The 27,597-nt window shown below is 48.1% G+C and overlaps 1 protein-coding gene across 4 annotated transcripts in view; it reads right to left on the bottom strand.

The window, feature by feature from the left end:
• Nucleotides 1-27,597, bottom strand: part of LOC107224631 (teneurin-m) — a 342,331-nt gene that overhangs the window by 260,075 nt on the left and 54,659 nt on the right. The window contains exon 1 of one of the 4 annotated variants that reach the window (XM_046742616.1): nt 22,138-23,320. The exons of 2 other annotated variants lie outside the window; for them this stretch is intronic. The gene's annotated coding sequence lies outside the window, so the exon portion shown is untranslated. Of the gene's footprint in view, nt 1-21,931; nt 22,060-22,137; nt 23,321-27,597 lie in introns of those variants that run through there. One more of the 4 variants, XM_046742614.1, reaches the window with a different exon arrangement.

Here is a 27,597-nt window from a genome sequence, read left to right as displayed (position 1 = left end):
GGCGTGTTCAAGGGGCAGCTACTAGAAACACGCGCCCGCTACATACTTTCGACGCCGGTGCCTCCCCTCCGTACCAACGGAGAGAAACTCCAGCGAGCTGAAGAAGGTAATTAATTAAGAGACGCTCCGAGGCTCGACCCAGTTCTCGAGAGGTTGAGCACCCTGACGAGATCCCCGATTATGTAAGGCTTGGCCCCGACTCTGCCCCTTGGTCGAAATGAAAAGGGGAAAGGGTGAAAAGAGAGCTATTCTAAAAATCTCTGTTTCCAAAGGAGCTTGCAGTCTTGCAATCAAGGACGACGGGACGAAAAGTCGATCCTTGAACGGCTGAAAGGGATCAATGCGCGAGGATTTTAATGGGTCCTCGGTCGGTCGTCTGCCTCGGGACACGGCTAACTACTCTTGGCACTAGCAGTTACCGAGCTGAAGAGACGGAGCTGGGTAAGGGATAAGGGATGAAGGTTAGCGGGGTCAGAGTTTAGGGCAAGAAAGTACGAAACTTCGAGGGTTGCTGGAGGCGGAAAGCGGGGGTGACGAAGACGGCGAGAAACTCGTCGAAGTAACGGTATTACACATTTTCTTAACTACCTATCTCATATTCTCGCGAGCGGGATACTAAATTATACACGCGTGGGACACTCCCTATAAATTCTCGACTCCGCACCGCCACCACCGCCACCCGCTTCATCCCCCGCTCTCACCGGCAAATTCCGCACAACTCACCCGCAAGGGCAAGAAATAACCACCCAGGTCTGGCGAAATCCTTCTCGAGGCAGTCCTACCCGAGGACGTTTATTTACAACGATTAATCATGGTCTGAGAGAGTGAGGAGGCGCGGGACTCGGGGGTGGTTGGCGGCTGATGAAATCGAGTGAGACTAAGGACATGGATAACGAAAATGAGGGGGCGTTAAAATAAAGTGATAAGGCAAGACCGTAACACCATTGACAATGCGCCCGAGCGATGCCGGCTCGATTTCGCTGAGAAAATCGGTAAGAGGAAGTGAAATTTTCAGGGATAATTCCGGCTGTAGCATGAAATTACACCGCCTCTATTTCTCTCTCGGTCTCGTGCGACGAAGAGCGATTCTTTGCAACGTCTCCCTCTCGTCGATCCCGTTCCGTGCACACATCGATGCCGCATAACAATTATTATTCATCTGTGCATCGGGCTGCGGGACCGAGGGTTTTTTCTTCGAAGAGTAAGAGAGCGGCATTGCCCGTAACGCGTTCAGGAATGCCTCTGAACCCGGCTAATGAGCAATTAGTAGCGTTGCTCCTCCGGTTCTCCCGGTCGTCGGCTCACCGAGTCTCCGGTTCTCCGGGTATTGCGGCGGCGGAACGTGGCCACCACATGGCGATGCCTCTCACCCGCGCCGGTTGAGTGCCATAGAAAAATTTATCGTCCGTCTGGTTTATCGCGTGCGAACAATTAGTCACTCGTTCGTTCCTCGCACGGGAAGAAAGGTAGGAGAGTAGGGGAGAAGCGATCGACTCGTGCGACTATCGTCTAGGCGAAAAATCAAATCCGCGCTAACGATGATCGATGATCGATGATCGTGAAAACCGGATGCACCCTGACTACCACTTTCGATTCACTTGCTACTTCGTGTATTTTTCCCGGTAATCGGGTACTGGGTTACGGAGAAGCGGACGGAGACAATTACTGGTGTTGTCTTTCGGGCAAACAATGCTGCTCTACCGTGGCGTCGTATCGACGTGTACACCCAACGTGCGATAGACGTTGCACGGTGGCTGGTTATACTCTACCCCTAACAACGCTTCGTGCTAGCCTCTGCGTGGCACGAGTTTACCCTCCAGTTATACGCATCGTATGCATCTGCATTTTGTACAAAGAGCTTGGTAATTGTTCAACCCACAACCCTGAATAATTCACAACTTCAATTGGTACGTACATCGAACCGTCAAATCTGCTACGTGAAGAGAACGGAACAGCGTTGAGGTCGAGTATCATGGAATGAATTGTTCCATCAACATCTAGTTCTTGTTTTAGGAAGCGATGCACCGTGGAAGAGAATCTCTGTCGATCCAAACCTTTTACAAGATTGACGTGATTTCGAAGTTGACACTACGTCCGCGATTATTACTGCTACTGCAGAATCCCAAACGTGGGTTATGTCAATATTGACGTACAGTCTCCAGCAGCGTGCACAGAATCCCAAGTCCCGATGTTTGAATATTACGATCAGTGATTAGTTGCGAGCTTCTTAATTCACCTCGAACCTTTTACAGTCAATTCCAAAATCCGACGGCACCCGGCTTTCTTTGTTCTCTCTTTCTGATCTCCCATTGATTCGACGGCAGCGATGTGACCTCGATCCATCCGGCGAAGAATCCAATATTTCTATCGACTCTTCATTATCGGGTATAAGAAAGAGGGAAAGGAGGGAGCCGAATGGGGGTCGCGTGTAATTGATCGAAATCGGATTGTGAAAGAGATGAACCGAATTGAAGTCGCGGTTCGGTGACAAAACTCTCGGCGCGGCGGCATGGGGGGAAGAGATGTTCTGCTACCAAATGACAAATGGAGACCACAAGATTGCGCCTTCGACATCCAATTAGCCCGCCCTGCTTCCTTCGCCCTCTCGTTCCGTCAGCTAACCCCAAATCGTCTCCTTCTCTTATTCGAGTAACGCCAGGTGCAGAGGAACAGAATCTTCCTATAATAAACAAGCCGGAATCGGTTTCGTCGGAGACATTTAATTAACAAAATTCGAGCATTTCGAGACACACAGCGGCGGGTTATCTCCGCATGGAACGAAGTCTTCGAGGTTTTAAACTCGGCGACTCGTTGTCTGGCTTATTGCTTTATTGCCGCCGCTTTGTGCCAAAAGTTTGATGACACCACCTCGGGCGAAGGGAAAAATCAAATGGCACGATGACTCGGAAGTATTTGTTCCACATAACAAGGAAGAACGTGAACGGGTAATTGGAACGTACGTTGGCTAATGATAATGAGAAAGATTTCAGGTGGCACATGAGCATCGTCGTCATAACGCGAGACAAATAACAGACCAGACTTTAAATTTTATGAAAATTTTCGGTAGTAATTATACCGGGAATTGGAACAGCCCCGATCCAACCGGTTAATCTAAACAACGCTTATCGTGCAATAGATAATATCGGCAGAGCTTCTGGGCTGGCTTGAGGGATGTTTCTTTCCTCGTGGTATTTTTCACTGCGGGATATTTCGTCCGCGTTAGACGCGAGCGTGACTTGATTAATGACTTTGAAACTCACGTGGTACACGGTGTATACTTGCTGTACGGAACCCTGCTGACTTACCTGAAACAAAGAAAAGCCTTCGGTTATTAATGGATACGACGATGAGATGAATTAAAGTAGGCTTCGATATTAGCTAGCGTCATTATACATCTTCGTCACACTGGATTCGTATAATCGAACAAGTCGAGAAGAAGAAGTAGAAGAAGAAGAAGAAAAAGAAGACTTTGAACTTGTGTGATATTGTACGTCATAACCAAACGCACTTAGTAACCAGAGACCAGCAGGAGCTTCCACTGGTTTCATCTCGTCGTGTAACATCAGTGCATGATTCATCATCCGATCGAATCTGTTTGATGATCACGCGTCAATTTACCGTCTCTTATACCCGTACACAAGCATATTCCTTCCAGCTATGGGCTGATCATCAATTCCACCGCAGCCCAAAACTGCCAAGCACGTAGGCGAAAGAATAGCGAACAGCCGAAAACCCTGCTAGCCAAAATGGCGCGGTGCAAGGGTGGCCGGTTTTTGCATCGAGTGTACCGGCGTGTACGAGATGCGGTCACGGTAATGGAGATATATGCGTCGCGGTCAGCATTCAATAGATCATGGACAGGACGCCCAGTGGCGCGATCAACGATCAATACATTAGCGAACGCAGCCTGTCAGTGTTTCATGATGGTCCCTGACCGCTGGCTGGGGTGCTCGACGCCGCCCATCGTCCGACATCGAAAAATCCTCGATGAAAGAGGAAGAGAAAAAAAAAAAACAAGAAGAAAACATACAGAAATTCGTGATAACCGTATACACATAACAGGTTGAGCAAAGAGAAAGCACTCACCGCGAGCCCCTTTCTTTTTCCTCGTGATATTGAAAAATCGACGGACGGAAAGACGACGGGCGGTCAATCGAACCGACTACTACTCGTACGGATTTGTAAGGGCCTCCGACGGACTCCTCATTTTTCAATGAATCCGGCACGTCACGAAAGATAACGCACGCAAGGTCTAATTACCGAAATGCACGGCACGTAGCTCGATACTGCCGCACGTATGCCGGTGTTTCAGACTACATTGGAGGGCTAATCTTGCGACGGCTTTCCTTCACGCTTAATCAGTCTGATTGTCAGACGACAGTTGCCCACTTTTAACCGAAATTAATTTTCGACAAACCGCGTTTTGTTTTTTTTTTTTTTTGCTTCTTTTTCATTCCATTATCGTAGAATTCGAAAAAACGGAAATTTGTATTCGACTATACGCGCGTAGTCACGAGCATTATCGATCATCCGTCTTGTAGGAGGAAAATACTCAGCTACCTCAATTTTCGAGGGGTGTCTCAAAGTGACGAATTGAAATCTCGCACGAGATACCATTGACAAGAGAACTGGTTAAAATATACGGTGGAAATCTGAAAACAGCCAAGTTTTCACCGGGGCTTCATTTAAGCGAAGTTCCCGCAGACTCTGTGGAGAGACGACAGACATCTCTGACGCACCTGTGCCGAGCTGTGCCTCATATTTCCATTTTCATCCCTGTGCCTACCAACCCTCGGCTGCAGGCTCCGAATCATTCGAATTTCGTGCCTTGAATAGAAGCGCGCCAAGGTATACAAAGCATAGTGTTTTTCATTATTTCAGAGGTAGAATAGGAAATAAAAACGCTATCGCATGCCGGGACATTTCATTTCTGAAATGCTGATTCATTTTTCTTCAGCGTTACACATCTTCAGCAGCAGCAAATTCCTGTACATTATTTCATGAGCGAAATACGCCCGGAGAGAGGAGAGAAAAAAAAACGGACATGCATCATCACAGAGAAATGTAAATCAACCTTTTGCCGTCCCGCAATTTCGCGAATATAAAGTCAACGTTGAAACGAGTAATGCGGCCCTGATCTCTATCATTTCATTTTTCAAAGAAACCAACCGAACGGGCAACAGGGTCAGGGTCAACTTCCTCTGCCGCAGAGTCGTTAATCGATACTGTCTCCAGCTCGCTGTAGCATCGATTCCTCGCCGTTTTCCCCGCCGCCCGTAGCCGTTCTTTAGCCGAAGGATGAAAGGCTTGTCAAAGGATTCCGTGAGCCTGGATTTCGGACGCGGGGTTATACTTCCCACGAAAAAACGAGGGCGATCGAACAACGATGACGCGGAATCATCGATCGGGACGAAACCGGGTGACGTTATTTCTAGCAGAGTTATAACGACGATAATGAAACGTATACCGAATCGGTATATCCCAGCCGCGCGTTAGCTTCTCCCCGATTTAAGTCGACGGAATCAGCTGGAGAAGAAGCGCCTCGTTGCCTCCGGGTTCCCGATAACGCCGCTGCGCCGCCGCCACACCCCCGACTTAAGCATAATGGAAGACTGATCGCGCTGTCCATTGCTGAAACCTTTGCTATCGCTCACCGATGCCTTTCGGCGGGGTGTCCCCTTCGCTTTCTCCTCAATTTCATCCTCCCAGGGTGGCTACAGGAACCCGGGAACCCGGGAACCAGGGTCACCGCCTTATTATTACGTAACGAGGGTTATACGCGCCTCGGCGATGATTTACTCGCAAACTTTTTCCCCGGAATTATTATACCGCCTGCCGTCGTCTTCGACGATCCGCGACGAATGAGATATACAATTATTTTTACATCCCGCGCTATTGAGCCGCTTCGCTCGATGCATGTCGCGTCAAATTATGTCACATTGTTTAATACCCGGTCTCATGTCGTTTATTATAAGTCTGCCGTGCACCGATTCTACCAACCGATAAGCGCCGAACGCGTTCAATGATAATAATCCAGTTAAAATAAACATACGTAAACATTTTTATGCAGGCTTAGTTCGACCGATCCGTTATCTCCACGCGAAGATTCGTCGCGGTGAGTATAATTGCCAAATTAACGTCGAATCGCGGAATTAACAAGCGAGAATTACTTTTCGTTCCAAGAAAAAAAAGTAAAAGGAAAAAAAAATTACGACAGCTAAAACTCGAGCGAATCTTTCGAAGCAAGCGCGTCTCTCACTGGATCCAAGGTGCCGGTTTTATGGTTAACTAGTTTCGGCGCGTGTCAGTGCGTCTCTGACTCGAACAAGATAAAACAATCTGGGCCAGCCCCGAGGGGTGCAAAGACCCGAGTGAGTTCAAACTTGGACGGAGGTACGCTGCGGGCTGTCGGGACGCGATAGCGGGCCCCCGAAGAACGAGATGTATCTGGACCGGGCGGTAGCCGCAGATAAAAGTCGCTAAAAAGTAGCGATGGTTCTCCGGGGGGAGGTGAAAGTGACGCGGGCTGTGCAAAAAAGCGCTGGGATAATTGCAGGAGGAAGGAATATCCTGGTGGAAAGAAAAAAAGGTGCGGGTAGATAAATTATATTTAATTGTCATTACGCACCATGCGAAGCGGATGGAAATATTCGAGTACCGAAATCTCCACTTCGGGGGTGAGAATTTTCTTTATCGCGAATATTATACGGGCCAATAACTCATTGAGATTCTTCGAATCACTCTTTGTCCCGCAGAGACAACGCTTCATCTGAATTCATTTCTCGAAACGAATTATTTACAGTGACGCCCGGAATGCCGCGCCGTAGCAGGTTGAAGAAAAGTTTCAACGTGGCCATTTGTTATGCGCGAGTGGTGGTTCAACCGAACTAAAACTGCGAACGGAGACGCAGTGCAGACGTATGGCAGAATACGCGGAGGGAGAAGGAAGACGAAGAAGAAGAAGGAGAAGAGGAACGAAGGATAAAAGAAAAGAGAGTTTCGGAATACTAGCTCGCTGAGGAAGACATAGCGCAAGGGAAAAGCACGAGGTAAGCTTGGAATAAAAAACTTTTATGTTATAAATAAAAAGTTCGAGATATCCGTGCACGACTCTCGGTTATAGCGTATAAGTTTTCAACGGATTCACGGTGCAACATCTGCGGCGTAAACTGCGCTGCGGATATCAGATGTACGTAAGTATTTAGCCGACAGCATTCGCATCACAATCAGCTGAATGTCGTTGTGTTAAAATATTATGTACTGGCTGTGCAGTTTTCAACGCCGAGAGATAGGAGAAATTCATGCTTTCAACTCTATCAACGAGCTTTCGCCGCAGGCACGTAAATAAGCTTGCGAAGCCGCGTGTCGCAGCTTCGTTGGTGGGAACGTCAATACGCGTTCAGTCGGTTAATATTTAGGTCGGCAATTAATTACGGGGCGAGTGAAGCGGCGTCTTTGGTAACGGGGACGTCGATACTCGTTGAAGAACCGCAACTTCAATCGGGCTCGAATTAGCCAAGTTCTAACAAGTGCGTTCTGAGAATCGACGCGCGAATTCTTATGGAAAAATTTTCGAATCGCGAATAACTGCATTGCGGGCTGCCCCGCGCGGTTTTGATTGAAAGTTGAATGAGGTGGAATAAGGAGCGCGGATATGGATCGTCGAGATGACTTTTCCTCCTTATGGCGGCGGCCTAGCCTCCGCCCGAGGCGTTTGAATTTTTCAGAAAACCTGGAATTTATTTGAATCCCTCGACGGGGCTGAAGGCAGCCTCTCCTCCAGGGGTAACAACCCTCTGGCTGCCAAACGTCATTCCTACCAACCTTCGCGGAATATTTCTTGATGTGACGACAGGAATTTGCGGAATTTTATTTCATCCCGGAAGCGTTTATGCATATACACCAACACGTATCACCGCATATGCGCGTACATATCGCTGGCGATCGGTGGATAAACTCACCCTTTCATGGATACACCGCGAAACAAGGTGGCGAGGAAAGCGCTCGCTTCGTTTTTCGTCACATTTTCATCGAATTATTCTCATATACTTTACTGAAATAGAGCTTTCCGCACCGCTAATGTGGAACATGGGGTAAATAAACAAACGGCAATGGGGGTTTGATGCGCTGTGTCTCCCGTAACGACGCCTTGGGGAACGTCGACTGCCGGAATGCCCAGGTAGTGTCTGCCGTCGGAGTCATTAATTCAACCCTCACCCTCTGGTTCGGGGCTTTACTTTATGAAACGAGCCGAAGAAGGAGTAAAAAGTGGCCAGAGCGCGTAAACCACAATGATAAAAAAGGGTGGATGCAGGAGCGGCAAGTCCGAGCAGAGAGTGTACATGTATACACAGAGCCTGTGCAAAGTGAGATTAGCTCAAGGGTCGAACCCATCCTGGAAGGGTTAGGGGAGAAGTCGCGGACCGTTTCTGCGCGGCCCGCAAGCTCTCTGCTGTTCCTGTGTAAAAGCGACGGCGTGCACGTGAAATTTTGAGGGCTCGAATCGACGTTTTACGAGGGTCGCGTGTGGCCGAGTTTCGGGGGTTGAGAGAACGTCGAGTGCGGTGGGTGTCGACGAAAAGAGTCGCGTCGTAGGTAAAGAAAGAGTAACGCGTTCCGCGCGGAGCGCGTATCTCAGACGAGGCCGCGGTTGGCGAAGGGTTGAAGGGGCGAAGGGACGGTTAGGCGTCCCGCAATCCGTAGGGTCACGCTTCTTGTTTATGCGGGGAACCACTCAAGCGTTGCTTCTTGAATTAACCCCTCCAACGTCTGCGGAGGACAGAGGAACTCCTTATAGCTGACGCAGCCTTTCCTCGAAGGTCGGCCCCCGGATCAATTACGACCCCCGTCCCACCCGCCCCTCTAAGAAAAATCCGATTTACTCACTATTTTACGATACGGGACGTGGGCGAAGGCTAATGCGCCGCTGACGTTTCCAAAATCACCCGTAGTACCTGGGTCAAGGGTAAAATTCTTTGTCGGTAAACCGGAAATTGAGAAACTCCTGTTACCCGTTCCTCCCCCCTCTCCCCTTTCGGTACACCTGTCACTATCCAAACCAGGGCAAAATTCAATATCACCGGATTACGCGTGGAACGAACGGTTCGTTGAACATTTTCGAATTGAATACACGTCGAGGCGTAGGCGTTAGGCCTTTAATCAACGATATGCTCTGCTCGAATTGTATGGGCGGTGACACACCTCGACTCATGCCTGTATAATATAATCTCGCATCGTTTGACGGGGGCACAGGCGTTCAAATTTGGGACCTCTTTATGCTTGTAAAATAACGATCCCGTCAGAGTTCAAAGCTATTCGAGACACTGTGTTTGCGTGGAAAGCTTATAAGTGTTGAATCAATCAAAAATTCACTATGACATTTTCAGTGCTGTACGAAATATGATTGAGTGAATTTCTTATATTTTTATACAACGCAAACTGTGATAAAATGCCTCGGCTTTTCGCTCAAGATGATGACAGCAGTGGCGAGGAGGACAAGAGGAGGCCGGAGGCGTGTATCCAGCCGCTCGTATGATTTAGCGCAAGTGTTTTCTTACTTGAAGCCAGGGCGAGCGTCGGAGCGTAATCGTTTGTCAACGGATATATCGCGACGGCGTTTTCCCCGCAGAGGCGGTAGCTGGCGAAATAATAGCCAAGGGCGCGTCGCGAACGAGCCGCCTAGACTCGGGCTGAGAAATCCTTGCGATATTTCACCATTTTTCTCCGCTCGCATTATACGCCGGCCGACTTCTGAGGGCGAAAAACCCGACTCATGAAGTACTTACCGAGCCGAGCTTGAATCCTGACGGGATCGGGGCCCAACTTTGAAGGTCTTTTCGACAAGGTCGATCGCCGGATTCTTTTTTATCGAACCTGCAGCTCGCCACGTTCAAATATTAACCCCGGCTGGTGCATGTTTCGAAAATTTCGTCCAGCTCGCCCCGTCGCGGAGGCGTTCGCTCATCGGGGCCAAAAAAAGTGTGCTGGAAAAGAATTCACTTGAACAGATACATATGTATTCCAAATGCCCCAGAGCGCTCATTCCCTTCGACGCACGCTGTCTGTGCCCCGATTCGCAAGTCTGATTCTCCTCCCTCTAGTGCGAATCCGTTGAAAACTCAGAACCGTTAGAAAAGAGAAGAATTTTTTTTCAGATCGGTACTCGAACTTCTTCACCACGCCAAAAAGCAAAAGGCTCCGTTTCGAAGGGCATAATAAATCTCCTCCACCCATCGAACTCTTTTTCACCGACTGCCGCGCTAATACTGACTTATGTAGGTCAAGTTCTGATCGGCGTGGAATTCTTGGATTTCGCGAAATTCTATACCGGCCGGATCTCCCTCGCAATTCCTCCATCTCTCGAAAATTCTAAGCCGCGGGGTATGCGGTTCGCAAAGCTGAGTCAAAATTTGCACCGTTTCGTCTCGTCTTCGACTGCGAATTCAGTTCGAAATGCAGCGAAACGCTGTGCTTGTAATTATTTCCAAACTTGGTTGCATTTCGGGTAACGGTATCGGTATAAACGTTTTCGGTTGCATGAACTTGAAGAACTGATACCACGTGAAAATATACCGATGTTTATCCATTCGGTGTTGATTTTGACTTGCTAGACGTATTTTTGGAACGGATGAAACAGCGGATAGAGATATAAATATGTGTATATATGTATGTATATATTGTATATACTATTTTCCGAATCGCGAAGCCAATCTGCCACGTCGAGACGCGATGGGTGGGAGGGTCTTCTGGACGTTTCTGGTTTTGACAGTGGCCATTCGATGCGATATTTTTATGTCCCACTTGCACGGCCAGCAACGCCGCAGTAGGTACCAAGAAGTAGGGGTACCGTTGTCAATCCACTTACGCCAATAGCGAGGAAACTTTTGTAATTGTCAGCCTGTCGTTGCGGTGGCGGCAACGTCAGGGCTTTGTCTATCCCGGAAACGGACTCTGACCATTACCCTCCGTCAAAAAAACCGGGGTGACAGGCATTCGGGGAAACGTCAATGAGGCCCGCTCTTTTCTTCTCGCGGAGACGACGACAAAGCCACGGCAAATAGCCGGCGATTCGCCACCGCAAACAAACTGCCGCACGTATTCGCGGGTAACCCTCTCCGTGAAAAAAAAACCTTCCTGCAAGCCACTTCCATTGACTGCACGGGGAAAACTCGACGTGACATTGTTCTTTCATATCTGTCGTGTCCCGCTCGATGAGCCAAGACTGATATATACCGCAGGGCGAAATACGGAGGCTACCTGTAGCCACTGAAGAGCTTGGGACGAAGTTCGCGTGCACGCCGACTCTGCTTGCGTGACTTTAAAACGCGCTTTGAGGTGAACGAATGAGAATAAGGCCGCGAGACCACGACCTCTGCTATAATTATCGCGAGATCGCGTTAAAGCGACACAAACCAGGGGTGCATGCACCATGCGCGTATCGTCTCGTGGAAAAAACGGCAGAGCAGACCGAATAAGGGGATGCTGTTGCACCCGGAAACGCTTAAAGCGCGATCAATCAACGACGCCGGTCACACAGCGGCGCGATTCAACGCAACGTCGCAGCGCGTCACAAGAAGTCCGTTTCGGCGTAATCGGCGCTCTGTATTCCGTTCATGGGATAGGAGTTATCTGTCATACGTGCGAAGCGGCAAGGTCACCGAACGATTTGGTCTTCCGGTTGTAAAATGTATCCCGTACGAGACCGGCGAGTCTCGCCCCTGCTGCTGGTTAAAAATCTTAACACTATACGCCCCGCGACTCAGACTTGACGGTAATATCTTCGCGGTTGATATTCAGAGGGTGTCGCCCAATCTCGAGTGCCTGGTAGACTCTCTCTCTCGCTGCCGTGGCTGCCGGGGTCAGAAGCCAAGATTGTGTGGCGAGACATTAGCATGCCGTGTTCGGGCCCCGTGCGGTTATCAACACTGGATTGGCCACAGCGTGCCCCGACTCTCAACCCGGAGCCACCGGAGCAAGGGTCTTCATTTCTTCATCCGAGGGAGTCAGTTTTCCCCGAGGTTTTACAACACCCCGTTCATAATTCTCGGCTGTACGCGCCGGCAGCTGTAGCCTGCCGCAAGCCCGTGACCTACATTAAATTCATCTTCTCACCACCGCGCGCCCTCGTTTTTTTTTTTCTCAACCCCTACTCCGCAGCTCTTGCCGACTTTGCTCTGTCTGTTCTTCATCCCTTCTCACTTTCTCTCCGGCTTCATTTTATTTCTTTGTATTTCCGCGTCGCCCAACCCTCTTTTAAAGCTTGACAGTCGTCGGAACTCCCAGTGGCTGGTTACACCTGTGTCGAAAGCGTGCTGCGGAAAATTCACTACCGGAATATAACAATTTGCTAATTTTAGACGCTTTGTCGGATCCTCGCCAGCAAAGGACGCTCCTGCTTTTCGACCGTTCGAGATATCGAATCACGAAGCGGCGACGTTGATGTATGCCCGCCTACTCGAATCCACGTCACGGTCTAGTTACCGGTCAGATAAAATGCTTCCGTCACGCGAATATGGCGGTTGATCTCGATGTATGTACCTATGTTTGTATACCTTTAGATGTATACTTTTCTCATCCCTCGCGCTCCACGCTATCGCTGTAAACTTTCCAGTGATTACGATTGTCAGGCAGCTCTCGCGGGTTCTTGACATGCTATTTTTGTCAGGCATCCGCGAAATATCTCCGGGGCATGTTTGCATACTCTAGAGAACGAGAGGGAGACGGGCAGGCTCGGCTGCTTTCAAAGAAAACAGCCTGGCGTCCCCTTCGAATGTAAAACAAAGATCATTTAGTGATAGCAAATATATGCTTCGCGCGGAATGAATCGTAAAAAGGTCGTAAAACCCCCGGCGAACTCCTTGCCCTCGCACTTCGACGACCCGACCGACGGAGGGTCGGCCTCCACCTTCACCCCCGCCTCCTCATGCTCGTCCTCGTCGCCGCAAGAGGCGAGGTAATGCTTTATGTACGAACGACATTATACGCTAATGACTGGAGTTAGGTGAAATCGATGCGTCGACGAGCTCGTCGAGCAGAAAATCTGTCCCCGCTTCTCACCGCGAAGCAGCGATTCCACACGACGGAAGGGACAGAAGCTTCACCGCGTCGTCAGGTGTGTTCTGCGATTCCTGCTCTGGATCGCGTGTTGGGGATTGAACGCCTGGTGATCACCCGCCATTGTATCGTTACACGGGTTGTTAATTTCCATAAGGGTCTTCCAGTTGCGCGGATGCGAAGTCATAACCGAGTTGAGTTGATTAAAATACATCGAGTGCCACGCTCTATCAATTACTCTTCATTTCGCCGTTCAGAACTCGGAAAAGCGACGATCAAACTGCACTGCGGCAGCAGCAGCAGCAGCAGCAGCAGTCTGTTCAATTTCTTTCTTCCTCAGGGTTCTTCATCCCCCTTTCCCCGCGAGTCAAACGGACACTTTATAGTCAGCCGGTGACGTTGATGGAGATATGGGTCCCCGTGAAAACCTTTTCAGAAGACAAATATCGTTTTGGAAAAGCCGTCGGAGAATTCGGCCGACAAAAATTCTCTCAGAGTCGACTATCAGCGAGTTCTTTAACTCCGCTTTGGTATTTCCAGGGGATCATCAGAGACCTTTCAATCTCGTTCGTTCAATGACATCGAGATTCCGACGTACGAATTAAATTCCTGACGGGTTGATTCATTCGTTGATATTCTTCACCTTCCTCGCCGCATCGCGTTGCGACATCCATAATGAAATCACGGTTTTCGAGACATTGATAAATCTGGCGAATGACGAAAACCGCTCTCTTGAATGGATTTTATAAACTCGGATCACATGCGCGGGACACCGCACGCGATGAAGTCGTATTCTAATACCGAAATCAACGCGTAGCGCATTACGTTGCGGTCAGACCTACGTGATCGACGCGTTAAGTCGACGAGCGTGACATCCGTTCGCTTCCGAAAAAATGTTCAAACCGACTGACAACCCGTCTCGCCTCCATGTTCGTGCACATTTTTTCTCTCCTTACTTCTCCTCGTTCATAAATTATCCCTCGGTTAGAGACGGAGGAACGAGGAACAATCGATTCGAGTCATCTCGACTTTCGGGTGGTCCCCATTGTCTCGGATTGGACAAAGGTGGCGGGGAAGTCCCGAGTTGCGTTGCGTTGCGTTTCGTTGCGTCGCGCGTCGCGTCGCGTTGCGTTGGTGTTGGGACCTCGCTGGATATCCGGATCCGTTGACAATGGTGCGTATTGTTCGTAGAAAGTAAACAAAGGACAGTAGTGGTAGTAGTTGTCGGTAGGATCTACACGACTTCATTAAGTGAGTAAACATGTTCTGACCGGCGATAAAGCCGGGGGACAAGCGCGTTAATGACTCCACAGAAATGTAAAATTCAAATTATTGTTCTCCCGCCGTTGAACGAGTTAAAAGTACCCCACCAGTTTCGGACTCTGATTTACGCGCGTAAATCCCACCCACGCACCCTTGTCAACAGTTTCTCCTTGTCACCCTGCACTCTCCGCGTTACCTATACGCGGTAATTTTCGCTTTCAAGTGAGTGCAGACCCTCGACTACGTCGGCGCATAAATTTTCACCATTATAAACGCGCGCGCTCCGGATTCACAGACGAAATTTCATTGCTCCCGCAGGCTCGCTAAAAATATCGCGTTACATATTCACTCGAGTGGTAATAACGCAATGTTGGAGTCAGATTCAAGTACCCCGCGATTTTGTAAGTTACATCGATTTCATTATGTACACGTACCCTATCGGTTTATCCGCCTCGTTTAATAGTCGATGTCTTTTAACGCGCGCGTTAATCCGTCAGCAATTACTCTCCGATCAACGACCCTAGGCAGGCACAGTGTATCAGCCCGTATCGACACCGTTGATGACTCGTATCACGTGTCGATGTATATACGGCCGAATTAAATCGTGGCAACGTTACAACCTTGTACAAGTGTCGAGCGCCGGTTGATGAGAATCACGAAAACCCTCCACATACAAGCTGGAAGCGTAATGTAATTTAATCGTGACCACAAATCTGTCGTCATCGATGTCAAAATTTACATCCGAGTATACTTACGCCGGGATTTATTCAAATGCTAATCAGTACTCCGTATTGCTTGTGTCGTGACGCGTTTCTTCGACCGAGACTCTGCCGCACGGTTGAGAAAAGGTATTGAAGAGTCGACGACCGAGTTTATGGCGTTTCCGAAAACTCTGACTGAGGCAGAGTCATCGCTCGTGATTGATTTTCAAATCAGTTACACCGTGGTTGGATTTTCCCTCAGCGTGAAACGCGACGCCGATTCCTACAAATGAAAAAAATCCTCTGCCCTCATTCCGACGATTCCACGATCAGTCTGGCTGGGAAAAACGAAACGTGCTCTACCGGCATATGGATCAAATTGTCGAGCTGTAGGAGTGGGTTGAAACATTTGACGCATTCCAGACTGTCCTCGCACGTCATATAAGGTGCGTAGAAATTGAATACCGCGTGTAATCTGCGACAGTAACACGTGTTACGAGCTTCTTTCAAAGCGGATGAAAGTAGTTATGGGAATAATACCTCACAGTATACCCGGTTTTTAACCCCCGACTCGTTGCAACCCACTCGAGATAAGCGCGTACTTCTTACCGACTTTGGTATGCGTGAGAGAATGGTTACATTACATTAGTCCGAAAAATACCGCGACGGTGTCCTGGTTAGTGTTGCTCCTGCTGCTGCAGGATTAGGCCCAGGTACTTAAGTGCAGGGAGGGAAATTACTTTTGACGTAAAACAGAACGTACGGCTGGGGTTCAGATGGGTCTTTAAGAATCGGAGATACGGAACCGTATAAAGGGTACACGTTCTCCGTCTCATTTTATAAAGCTTTATTGCCAGCTCTTGTACAATACCAGAAAAAGCTGCGACATGATATTTTCTCTTGCATTGTCTCGAAACTCATCGATTTCGTTTTTACTATGACAGCGATCCGTTGGACAAACGTGACCGTTTCAATTTGCCCAGCATCGTATTCTTCCACAGAATACGAGTGGTCAAGTTGCGATTAAAAAAAAAAAAAAAATTAAACATAGTTACGTGATATTTTTAAAGGATTCTCGATACTCCGTACTCTCGTTTGTCAGCGAAACGGGTGTGGGATGTTTTTACGAGAGAGACAGCAATCGTGGCACACATGTCGAAAAAAAAAAAAAAAAAAATATGGAGGCAAAAGAAGATGTAACAAACAAGTCAAAAAATGAGGATTCTGGACTGGAGTAAAACAACGAGATTGTCACACGCTGCGCCCGGCTTCGGCAATAAAAACGTGGACTACTGGGTCAACCGGTCCGAGCTTTTATCTTCTCGCCGTTCTAGGCGTACCTAGTTGCTGCGGAGAGTGGGTTTCACCTCTCCGTGCTGCTTTTTAATTCATCCCTAGCGTATGGTTAGACCCGCTCGGAATTACAACCTTGCCAAAGCAAATAGCCCGCCCGGATTTTTATATGCATCACGCGATGCTGGCGAATGCAGTTCCCGCAATTTTCTTCAATTCATTGTCCAGGGATGAATAAACGCGCACGAATGGATTTAGGGATTTATAAATACTTCGAAAATTATATTCGAACGTAAATTTTAGGGTTACCTATTCCGATGATGTCAATAGCAAAGACTCAACCAATTGCCATCACTCAAACGCTTACCGTACGTTTTCTACGAATTCACTAAACTTTGATTAATCTTTTGAGCACGTGGCGGTGAGACAGGTGTCTGATTTTATTTTCCGTCTCCGTTGCGCAATAACTACGTGCGCAAACGTCTCACATCAATGGTAAAGAACGTGACTTCCTGGAGGTACGCAACGAACAGCGATATAATTACGCGACGCGATGCTATGCGAGAGGAAAAGCATCTACCCGTGGAGTAAAAACGAGTCTAGTTTGACGACAATCTCGTCGACGCTTGTCAACGTGTTCAATGGACGGTTTTCTTCGTCTCGTGACGCGGCCCGGTTTCCCAGGTATACCGATATAATCCAATAATTCCTCGGATACTTACCATATTTACGATCCGGCATATAAGTTTTTACGGCGGTTGATCCTCGATACCAGCCTACTGCGGCAGACACGCGCCCAGTAAATCTATCGAGTAGTAAACACCGGATACACGCGTGATGCCGTGGGACGAGTGAACGAAACTGGAGGCCACGGCCGCGGCCATCAATGGTGGATTAAATATAGCTTCTCGATAAATCTCCGGGCCGGCAAGGAAACGGGTTCCAATTAATCACCGGGTGATTAGCCCGAGTGAATTCGTCGCGACGAGACGCGACGCGACGATCACGCGAACCGCCAACCCGCAACTCGAAACCGCGGGATTCGATAGCTCGGCTTACCTGTCCGCCGAGATTGAGTCGTGTGCGGATAAGCGACGTACGACGTGGAACGCAGAACGTATAACGTAACCTGGGGCGGAAGGCGGCATTCCCGCGACTTCCTGCGGCCGCACCCTGAACGGAGGGGGTGCGGGGCGGACAGGGTGGGGCTGGCGTGTGAGCTGCCTCGGTAAAACCGCTGTCAGTCATCGTTAGGCGTACCGCGGGGCCCGATATTGCGGCCATTGTTGTCTCGTTAAATTAATTGTTTATTATATCAGCCAAGCTGAGTCCCCGCTCTCTGCATCCTCGGCTACAGCTACCGGGCGTATAATCCGAGACCCCGGCTTACCGGTTTCCGACCAAGACCACCCGACGCACGTTCGCGCGAGATCCGGGCCAGACTTGACGCGACGAGACGAGACGAGACGCTGCAGGATTGATGCCGGATTATCCGACGAAGGTCGGGGATTAGCCACGCGACAAACGCGCAAGTTTACCTCTTCCTGCAATTTTTACTTGCCCTTTTACTCGTGTCTACTCAATCGCGTTGGACTTTCAGCCTTTCCCATTCTTCGACCAGAGTTTTCGATGCGGGGAAAGCCGTGGTACGGAATTTCGATCATGGAAACTGTTCATCGTCGTCGTTTTCCCGATTCTTTGCCTCTGATCGACGAAGTTTTTATTACGAAAAATTTTCTCTACTCGTCTTTGGATAAGATTGTTTTGTAGCCTGTAACGAAGACCGAAAGAGGTGTTCCATAGGAATCGAAATTTAGTGAATTTTGTAAAGATGTGCCTGATAAGTTTTAAAATTGTGCTTATATTTCTCGTGACAGAATTGCCGCTTACCCCAGACTTTGAAAAATTACCGTCGGACAGAAATAGAAGTTGACATCTTCACATCGATTTAATCACATACCAACGTTATTTCACCCCGAAGTCAAGTATATGTAAGGCTTCTGAAGTGTGATTATATCTAATAGATTGGAAGTGATTTTATGAATTAATACGGAGTGCTCGCAGGGCAGTTAGGGTTATCAGTGGGATGCCACTGCGACATGTCACGCCAAGCCCTTCATAAATACCGACCGTTAGAGTGTTGTACGTACATGCGGGTCGATCACCAGCGTGATGGTGAAGCATCCGTGTGACGCGTGCTGGCATCCGTGGAAAATGAAGAAAATTTACGGCATTGATAAGGTAATATTGTTATCATTGGCTGGGGGATGAGGGGGGGGGGGGGGGGGGGGAGGAAACGGTGAAATCCTGTTAGTGCGAGAGCTGGCTGCACGCGGCAGCGCCGGGCAAAGATAGCTCGTTAAATTAAAAGCACCGGAATCTTATATTCGATGATTCATGGAATCATAAAACGCCGCGACACCGATCCTCTTATCCATTTTAAATTTACATCGCGCAGCCGAGAGAGGGAGAATAAGATGAGAGAGAAATTCGGTGTACTTCGACTCTAGACACTCTGTTTTTAAATGTAATTTATAGCGCTTCCTGAGCGCGCAATCGCGTCGTCGTCGTTGCTCAAGATCTCGCTCCGATCATGACGTTCGATCGAATACGTATAGCCGGGGATTTATCAAGTTAACGGTTCGCCCCGCGATCAGTTACGTCACAAAAATTCCACTCTCTCCGGCGGCGTGGATCCCGCGGCGCTGCAAGGCGGAGTATTCGATAATATCCAGCATCGAGAGTGTGCTTTAAGAGGCCCTCGTCTACGTAAATCAATATCCCGTCTAACTTTTGAAGAAATTCTTCTACCGCACTATAATGAATCAACGGGAACCCGAGCCGCCTCCACGCGGAAGTCTGTCTAAGGATTTCTCAAATCGACTCCGCGATGATCAATTTTGACCTTTTACGAACCTTGATTTTATACCGTCTTTGAACGCCTCCTCGTGCCTTCGGGAAAGGAAGAATAATTTGGCACTTTTCGTTGCCGGGCGAGAACTAAGCCTGTAATTTTCACCGGCAACACGCTCGCACGCGCAAATTGATACCGAGAATCGTTTCAGCCCGCCGAGAGCGACACGCCTTGTAATATCCGCCGATAAGACTAATGGAAAATAGCGACTGATCTCTGACTCCCGAATATCACCGGCAAAGATTTACCGCGGGAAGAAAGAAACAGGGATGAAAGGAAAGAAGGCAGCAGTGAAAAGGCGCGCTAGAATTAGGACGAGTCTGACTAAGGGAGGGCACATCCTATCGGCGGAAGCGGAAAAAACCTTCGCGATTTCAGTCGATTCGACGGGGGTGCGTGCATTTCATTGTTTACGAGAGGTTGTAATTTATTGTAATGATTCGGCCCTTAGGCCCCGCTAATAATCGCGAGGCTTGGCGATGATAAAATCGCAACTATAAGGCAATTTTTATAGCGGCATAACAAAACCCGCCGCTGAAGAATATCACGGGAAATTATCCGCACGTATATCACCCTTTGCTGCGTACAAGCTACCCAACGAATGTGTTTGACTGGCGGTATAAATTCTCGTTTTTACAGCAGCTCGCAACCCTTTGAATTTTTACTCCGGTTTCACTCCAATGCGTAAGTCCAACGTCCCGGGTGCAGCTCGGCAATGAGTGGGCATGACTGTTGTAGTAAAAGGTGACCGACCTAGGTGCGCCGGAGCCGCGCAGCAGGTATGACACAATGCCCATACCTACAATTATTTATAACATCTCTGGCCGAGGAGCGCATCGGGATTCTACGCAGGTAGCTTCACCGGTAGACAAGCATTGTTTCATGAACACGTAGCCGGTGTTACAGTCGGATACGTGGCATGTCGTCTGAGATCGTGAGGCGAAATCAACGTCTGTAACAGATACCGGCGTTTATCCACGGCCACTGGTGACCTACCCGGGTGCTGACAGGATATCAGTGTCGAAAATCCGGATCGATTATTCCTTGATCGAAAGCCGGGCTCCTCGTTGGATTTCAAACTGAAGGAAGAATTAACTGACCTCGATCGAAAGGATCGCATGATTGCTTATGATACGGTTCGGAAGAGTCCTGAAGGTAAATTGGTTCTCTCTTTTTTTCTCACATTTAATTCTCTCTTGCAAGCACAGAAAAGTACAAATCTCGCACAATTAGTGATATTAAATGAGGTAAATTTTTTTGTAATACTCTGATTATACGGCAGAGCTTGACTCTTGTGAATGACGAAAAGTGAAGAGTCACTCGAGTTTGCTTCGGCAACAAAACCTTTTCCAAAGTTAACGTAATGATCCCTTCGCAAGTTGTGCTTGCTTGAGAATTTCATCAACGTCCCTTGTTGAGCGGTTGCGAATTTTCTCGAGAGTAAAACGAACGCGAAACTCGTCCTTCTAGGTAATGTTTTTCGATGTCTACCGTACTATAAATATACATGTATACACTAACATTCTTTCGAGTATGAACTTGTAACCAGTCGGACAGAGTTCCGTACCTTGAGAGGATAAAACGACGAACAAGAAGTCGTTTGGAACTGGGTAAAAAAAAAAAAAAAAATTCTGGTCTTATTCTCCATTTTGAGTCGGGATATCTTTTTTATCGTAACAGGTAAAGCTAAAGTCGAGGGTTCAAAGCGACCACCTTTGCTGAGCGTAGGACTGAGTTCAGCTTTTTCTGCCGAGAATCTCTAAGAGCTTCTGAACGCGGACAGATGCGGTAATCTTGCGAAATTACTTTCCATAACGTGCAGAACTGCAGTTCGAGTCCCGCTGTCGTCGGGAAGTGCGGATTTTATGCAGGCGGTTGTAGAGCTTCCGCAGCTGTAACGAATATTACCCTGGGCTGAGCTTCTCTAAACTCCGTGCAGGGTTGCACGGGTGCCGTGGTCCATTCCTTATTGCGTTTTGTGTCTCCGAAGACTCAACTTCTTTTTAACTTTCTCGCGTTCTTGCAGCAACAGAGTGAGCCGAGCTGTATGTGCAGGCGAGCTGAAACGGGATCTATGGAGAATTGTAATTTGCTGCGCCGCTTTACTCCGACATTCTCTCCGCAGTATCTTCCGCCGTATTTAACACCAGACAGCGCGAAATGGGCACGCTGCAGTTTGCGTATACGTCCAGAGAAAGAATGCAAGGAATATTACGATTTTTACCAACCCCCTACTCGGCGGAACGTTTCACTGCGATTTAGGGAACGCAGAAATCAGGTCGCCACAGAAACGTAGAAAGAAAAAAGCACGGAGAGAAACGCAGCACAACGCAATAAAACTTCTCCGCTCACTGATCGAGCACCAAATCAAGATTTTAATTTTTCGGGCTGAATAGCCGTCGTAATCTTCCTACGCGAGAATATATACACTTCATTCGAGTGAAGAATTAGATTGTGCACCTGATAATCAGCTTCTGACGAAAGCTTATAAGTGCATAGCATCGTCGAGGCTTAAGCACGCCCACTGCACGTGACTAAGCAGCTAATTTTCTTCCACGATAAGAGTTGGGGAAATTGGTGATTTCTGATCGAGGAATGTCGTCGATCGTTCGTTAAATTACGTAACTCAGTAAGGCACGATTTTCATCTCGCATTGCCTGGGTCAATTTACGGTCGTGAATATAAATGTTTGGCACGTTAAACTCACCGTTAGCGAAAATCCGAAGTAATACTGCGTTGCTGTTTGTCGATTGAGGCACGGATTAGCAAACGTACGTTGAACAGCGAATCAAGTTTCAAATCACCTATCTTCGAGTACGCGGATAAGAGAAGGAAAAATAAAATTCACTTGGTCACGTATAGCCGGCGAATCAAAGCCGAAAGTCAAACGGAACCACCGGGAGGATCACTTACCGAAGATCTTCAAGGTCGAATCAAGCAACCTTTGCTAACGGGGCGCTAGCACTGATCCCAGAAGCAGGTATGTGTGTGTACAGGGTACGTACGCCGATTCCCCAACTTTTCCCAACCCGCGGAAAGTTTCTCACTTAAGAATTCCGAGATGATCCAAAAGTTTCAAGGTCGGTGGAAAATCACGCGTCACTCGACTGTCAGAGTTGGAAAACTTTTCGTAATACCATCCACGCGATGAAATTTTTTTTTTTTTAGGCTGCTTCACGCCGTATTGACAAATCTTCCGGCTGACTTTCCGCAGCGGAAAAAAAATGCGCGACGCTTCACTCAAAGAGAAACATCTTCGAGGCACATGTCCGGAGGCTTGTCAAACTCGCGGTGACGAATCTTCATTCTTCACAGGGACACGTCGAGTACTTGTCACGAGAAATGAAAAAAGGAATTCGAACAACCATCCGATGTATCGGAAATGTGGCAAGAAATTCTCACACCCGAAGACCGAAATAGTGTTGCATAAGGAGCTTGCTCTGGAGCCGGAAGAGCGGTGTGTTATCTTTGGTTTGTTTTTCCAGCTTTTTAGCCAGCCTGAGTGCTTGCCCAATGATTTTGTTACCGATGGCTTTCAGGACGGAGCAGTCGCATCGGGGGATGAGAATAGCTGACGAGGATGTGAGAAAGGGTGTCGTCAGTGGCTGGCAGCAAACGAGGGAGGGAAAACCGAGGGAACTCACGTGTCAGCTGTCAATATGGCGTCGATGCAAGACGAGCCGTATGTACTTAGCATCGGGGTTGGAATGCTGGCTAACAGGTTAGCTGTTTTCCTATAATGCTATTCTCTCCCTTTGTCTCTTGGCGCTCATCGACGTCGATGGCGGATCAGTTTCCGTCGTTCTTTTCCGTGACGAAAGGTCGAGGTGAAGATATCCGTAAGGCAGTGACGATGTCAAGTTGCACCAATTCGCACTATTTTTGCTCTTTGTAAAGTAAAAGAGGAAGTGGAAAAGAATCGATAGAAAAACCAAAAATTTATACAGTCACGTGTGACAACTGATCACGAGGATGATTTCCAAGGGGTTGATTCGACACTGCGATTGGTATCCAACGGCGGTTTGTAACGCGTGGCGAGATCGCAGACGAGAGTTACTCGCGTAGTTTGCAGCGTGTTGCCGGAGGATCGGGATGTGCGAAACCCAGAGTCCTCTGGACGCGACTGACGGCGCGACCCTCCGGTCGGGGACCAAAGCCACCCCCACGAGCAGCAAGAAGCGACGCGCCGCCGCCTTGAGGCTATTGGGAGCGCGATGCCTCAAGATATACCCTGAGCAATTCGGGAAACTGAGGGTAAGAGAGATGAAGAAGAAGCTCGGAAGAAGGGGCGGAGGGATGAAAAGGGATAGAGACGCGCTCTGCCCCCCGTAAGTGGAAATTTGTGTAGACCTTAGTGTTGCAGTGTGAGCCTGGTGTCTGCCCTGTTGTTCCAACGCCTCTTCCTCGCCTTTAGAAAGAAACGTCCGCCAGTCAGTTGCAGTGGACTACGGATTCATACGCGGTACGAACCGGGGCATGGTACCCGCAGATACCAAGTCATACATTCTACAGGAAATTAGATCTACAAGATACAAGTTCCCCCGCGCATCCAATGCATACGATAACGCAGCGGCAGAACTCGGGGTGCAAAGCGCAGCGAGAGGGACGAAATTACGACCGAGATAGCCGGGGCAAAGTGTCTCAACTGCGGTATTAACCTCACAGGGATTATAAATTTGCACTCGGAATAAGTCGACTTTAGATTAAAAATTATTTCGCGTTGTTCTTATTCCCTGTCCGGTAAAACCAGCTGCACCGGTTGAATTTAAGCCATGTGAAATTCGTCAGAGTAACCACGTATATTTTCAATGCCGTATAAAAATTGACGCTGATATTCGAACGCGTGTATAAATCTTGAAATCGGATTTTCTAAGGGATCGTTTTACGGTTATAGGCACGAAAAGTGCCACGGGAAGATGATTTTTCTCAATTAATGTTGGTAGCTTGATCTTTGACACTTGCCGGGATGCGGAGTTCTGGAGAGAGGCGCTTTTGATTTCACGGTCTTCAATCAACGTCGCATAACGAGATTGCGGCCGCTACGTGCCACGCACTTACGAATAATTAATAAATTATAGGGGAGGGGGTGGTGGTTGCCTGAGAGGCAGACGTCGACCGAGCCGCCTTGCGGTTTCGCAGAGTGAATCGATGCCGCGTTTCTGAGCGATGACGAAGGAAGGAAGGAAGGAAGGAAGGAAGGAAGGAAGGAAGGAAGGAATGAAGCCAGGAAGCGGGGCGGACTCACCGTCGCTTGTCTTCCCGGTCGCCCGTCGATATTAGGCCAAGATTTCCAGCGACCTGGATGCGCGGCTAATGCCGTAGGATATTTAGAGCTTGCAGCCGAGAGGTTGGGGTAGGTCAACTGCCAGCTGGCTTCCACCCACGGAGACGTAATGAGGTGTAAAACTCTGACCCGTATTTTGCACCCCTGGGAAAATTTCACCTTCACATCGTATATGAACTTCCACACCTCGCGACTTCTATCGGCAAACTCTACTGCAGTGCTCTGCCGATATTTCAGACCCATAGTTAACCGTTTCGCTTCTAAAGTTACCGGAAGTTGGATGAGGTCGCGTTAAACTATTGCTATAAATTGTCGAGACCCGCTTATCATTTACGCCTTGGATCCTCGTGTTATCGTCAATATAATATTCTACGCGATATTAGAATTTTGCAATTGTAGGCTTCGGGAAAGCTCTCCGGAATTTTCGTCGTCTTCGTCCCATCGACTGCTGCCAATTTTCCGTCAAACGTGCGTTTATATTATTCCATTTCTCGCCCAGCCGTCGAACGTTAGGCGACTGTCGTCGGCTTGACATTCGCGTTACAATTCGATTCGCGATTCGCGAAGGATTCGACGAGATGCTTCCAGCTAGCTTCAGCCATAGCGCCGGAATTCGTTTCGGTTCGATCTTATTCCTGAGGCGAGTTTCTCGGCACTGGGAAAAACTTTTTAACGGCTCTCTCTATCCTCAGTAAAGTCCCGCGACGGTGGCCCTTATGCTGTATACGCTCTCGTGAAACGGATCCGGGTGTTACGCTACTAGGGAGCTTACCTTTATTGGAACGTAAAATCTTTATATATGCGGTCCTATTATATCGCTCTCGGAACGTTAAGAACGAAATACGAAAGAAAAAACAAAAAAAAAAAAAAATATGAAAAGAAGAGAGAAAGAGAGAGAGAAGTAGAAAAAGCAGAAGGGGAGCAAAAAGGTAAACTTTACACGGAGTTCGACACCGGGGAGCAATTTGTGTCCCAAAAGCAAGCTATACCCTAGTTGAGAAATTTCACCGCGTAATGCTTCAGCTCCAACGTGAAGGGATGTAAGTGCTTCGCTCGTTAAGGTATCCAAACGCGTTGCGAAATGAGGGAGAAGATGGAAAAAATGAAACCGGAAATAAGGAACGGCGAATTAAGCGGAGGTGCAGCGCAGTAAAGATTAACCAGCTTGACGAAATACTTGTATCATTTTGTGCCCGAGTTTCATGCACCTAGCTGCAGCTGCACCGGAAGTAGGAAATAAGAAAGCCGTACAGCTGCGTCTGAGTGTTCCTTCGCGTATATTTCTTGCCGGGTTCGAAAAGCTTGAGAGTCGGCTGCTTATGACAGGTTGGAAATAAATATTTGTACTGATTTCAACGATTAGTCCATTACGGTGTACCTATAGGACGTATACGAACGTGAATTTCGACGCTCGATCCGCTCCGCTTCTCTAGACTGGAAAACCCTGGTCGTCGTATAAACTGGACCGCGTAAAGTTTCTCAAACATATAACTCTCGATGAAATTCCAAAAACATCTCGATTGAACGTGAAATTTGCCATCGAATCGCCAAGATTTAAGTGTACCAATTATTGACGGTTTCATTTTCCAAAATTATAAATTGACGTCACAAATTGTGTATTTCTCTATGAGTTAAACCAACTGCTAGAGGGTTAAAGACGCTAAAAATTCATGTTTTGGTAATTTTGGAAGAAAGGGTCAAGCAGATGCAACTAATAAAGGTCAATAACTGGTGCAATTACCTTATCCCATTATTTTTCTGTTCGCCGGAAATCTGGATTCGGAAAAAATCGTCGGTGGGAATGAGGCTGGGCTGATTGGCCGTCCATCTGACGGCTCGATTCGTAAGGTAGCTTTTTTGAAGAGCAAAAGACTTGCGGTTAGGGTGGAGGTTCGGCGACAAGCTTCGATATCCGACAGGTTGATCCGAGGGAAAAGAGGAGAGGAGAGGAGAGGAGAGGAGGTCTCTGCAGGGGCGACACCGGTTAAGCGGCGTAACGTACAGCTTTTAAGGGTGGTTTCAGGGCGGCGGGGGGTCGCGGGGTCCCGACGTGACACGCATCGGGACACGTAACTGGCGATTCACGCTGCATGCTAATGCCGCGTTGGAAATCACAACCGTCAACCAGACACGCTCTCCTCGCTCTCCTCGCTCTCCTCGCTCTTCTAGTTGCCATCGTTGTGTCTACCGGGATTTAGTACAGATTCAATTGAACACTTTGACGCCTGTCGCCCTGTCCCCCCGTTATCACCTTCCGCCGCAGCTACGCCTATCGACGAATCTACACACTCCGGGTCGCCTCGATCACGGTGAATAAAAAGACGCAATTCGCTGATTTGCAACGATCACATGCTCGTCCAGGAATATTCAAACCGAACCTCGGCGAACGATTCGATAAATAGGTGAATTTTTGATTCGTACAATTTTACGAATTTCGCAATGAACCGACTTCCAATATTAAAAAAAAAATGCATTACCAGAACTTTTTGTTCCTCAAACATTACACGCGTAATTGTATGGAGATAGATATTCACGGCAGAAAAAAAATAATGTTGGAGTTACGCTACTTTGAGGACTGGTGCACTTTTGCCGTTGACGTTACTAAAATTTTTGTACGAACATTGAGAAAAAACTAAATTCAACAAAATTGCAGCAGTTCCTCATTTTGCCAGAGAGGTAGTAAATCGAACAGTAATTTTTTTTTTTTTTTTTTCACGTGTCCCAATGCATAAAGATCCGTCCACTTTACTGGCACTTCTTTGATGCGTTAATTGAATCTTCGATTGGGAGCGGAAAAGTGTTTCCGTAGAAAAGGGTGAAGGGAATGTTAGTATGCCAGTATGGGGAGAATGTAATGCTGGAATAATGGGGTGCGGAGGATGGTTGGAAAATTGGTTTGAAATTGACACGTATTACCTTGGGATAATCTGCAGCGCTCGGGTGCCGCGAGTCTCTATATGGAATAACGGTGTAAGTATAAAGTATAGGAAAATATAAAGAGGTGGTATAAAAATTGCGGGGTGAAATAGCTAGGGCGTCGTTGCAGAGCTAGCTGAGACGGAGAGCCGTTGGTGGCTAATGTGTTTCAA

The sequence above is a fragment of the Neodiprion lecontei genome, chromosome 6 (assembly GCF_021901455.1).
Source record: "Neodiprion lecontei isolate iyNeoLeco1 chromosome 6, iyNeoLeco1.1, whole genome shotgun sequence".
NCBI lineage: Eukaryota > Metazoa > Arthropoda > Insecta > Hymenoptera > Diprionidae > Neodiprion > Neodiprion lecontei.
Note: the sequence above shows the minus strand (reverse complement) of the source record. Positions and strands in the feature narration are given on the sequence as shown.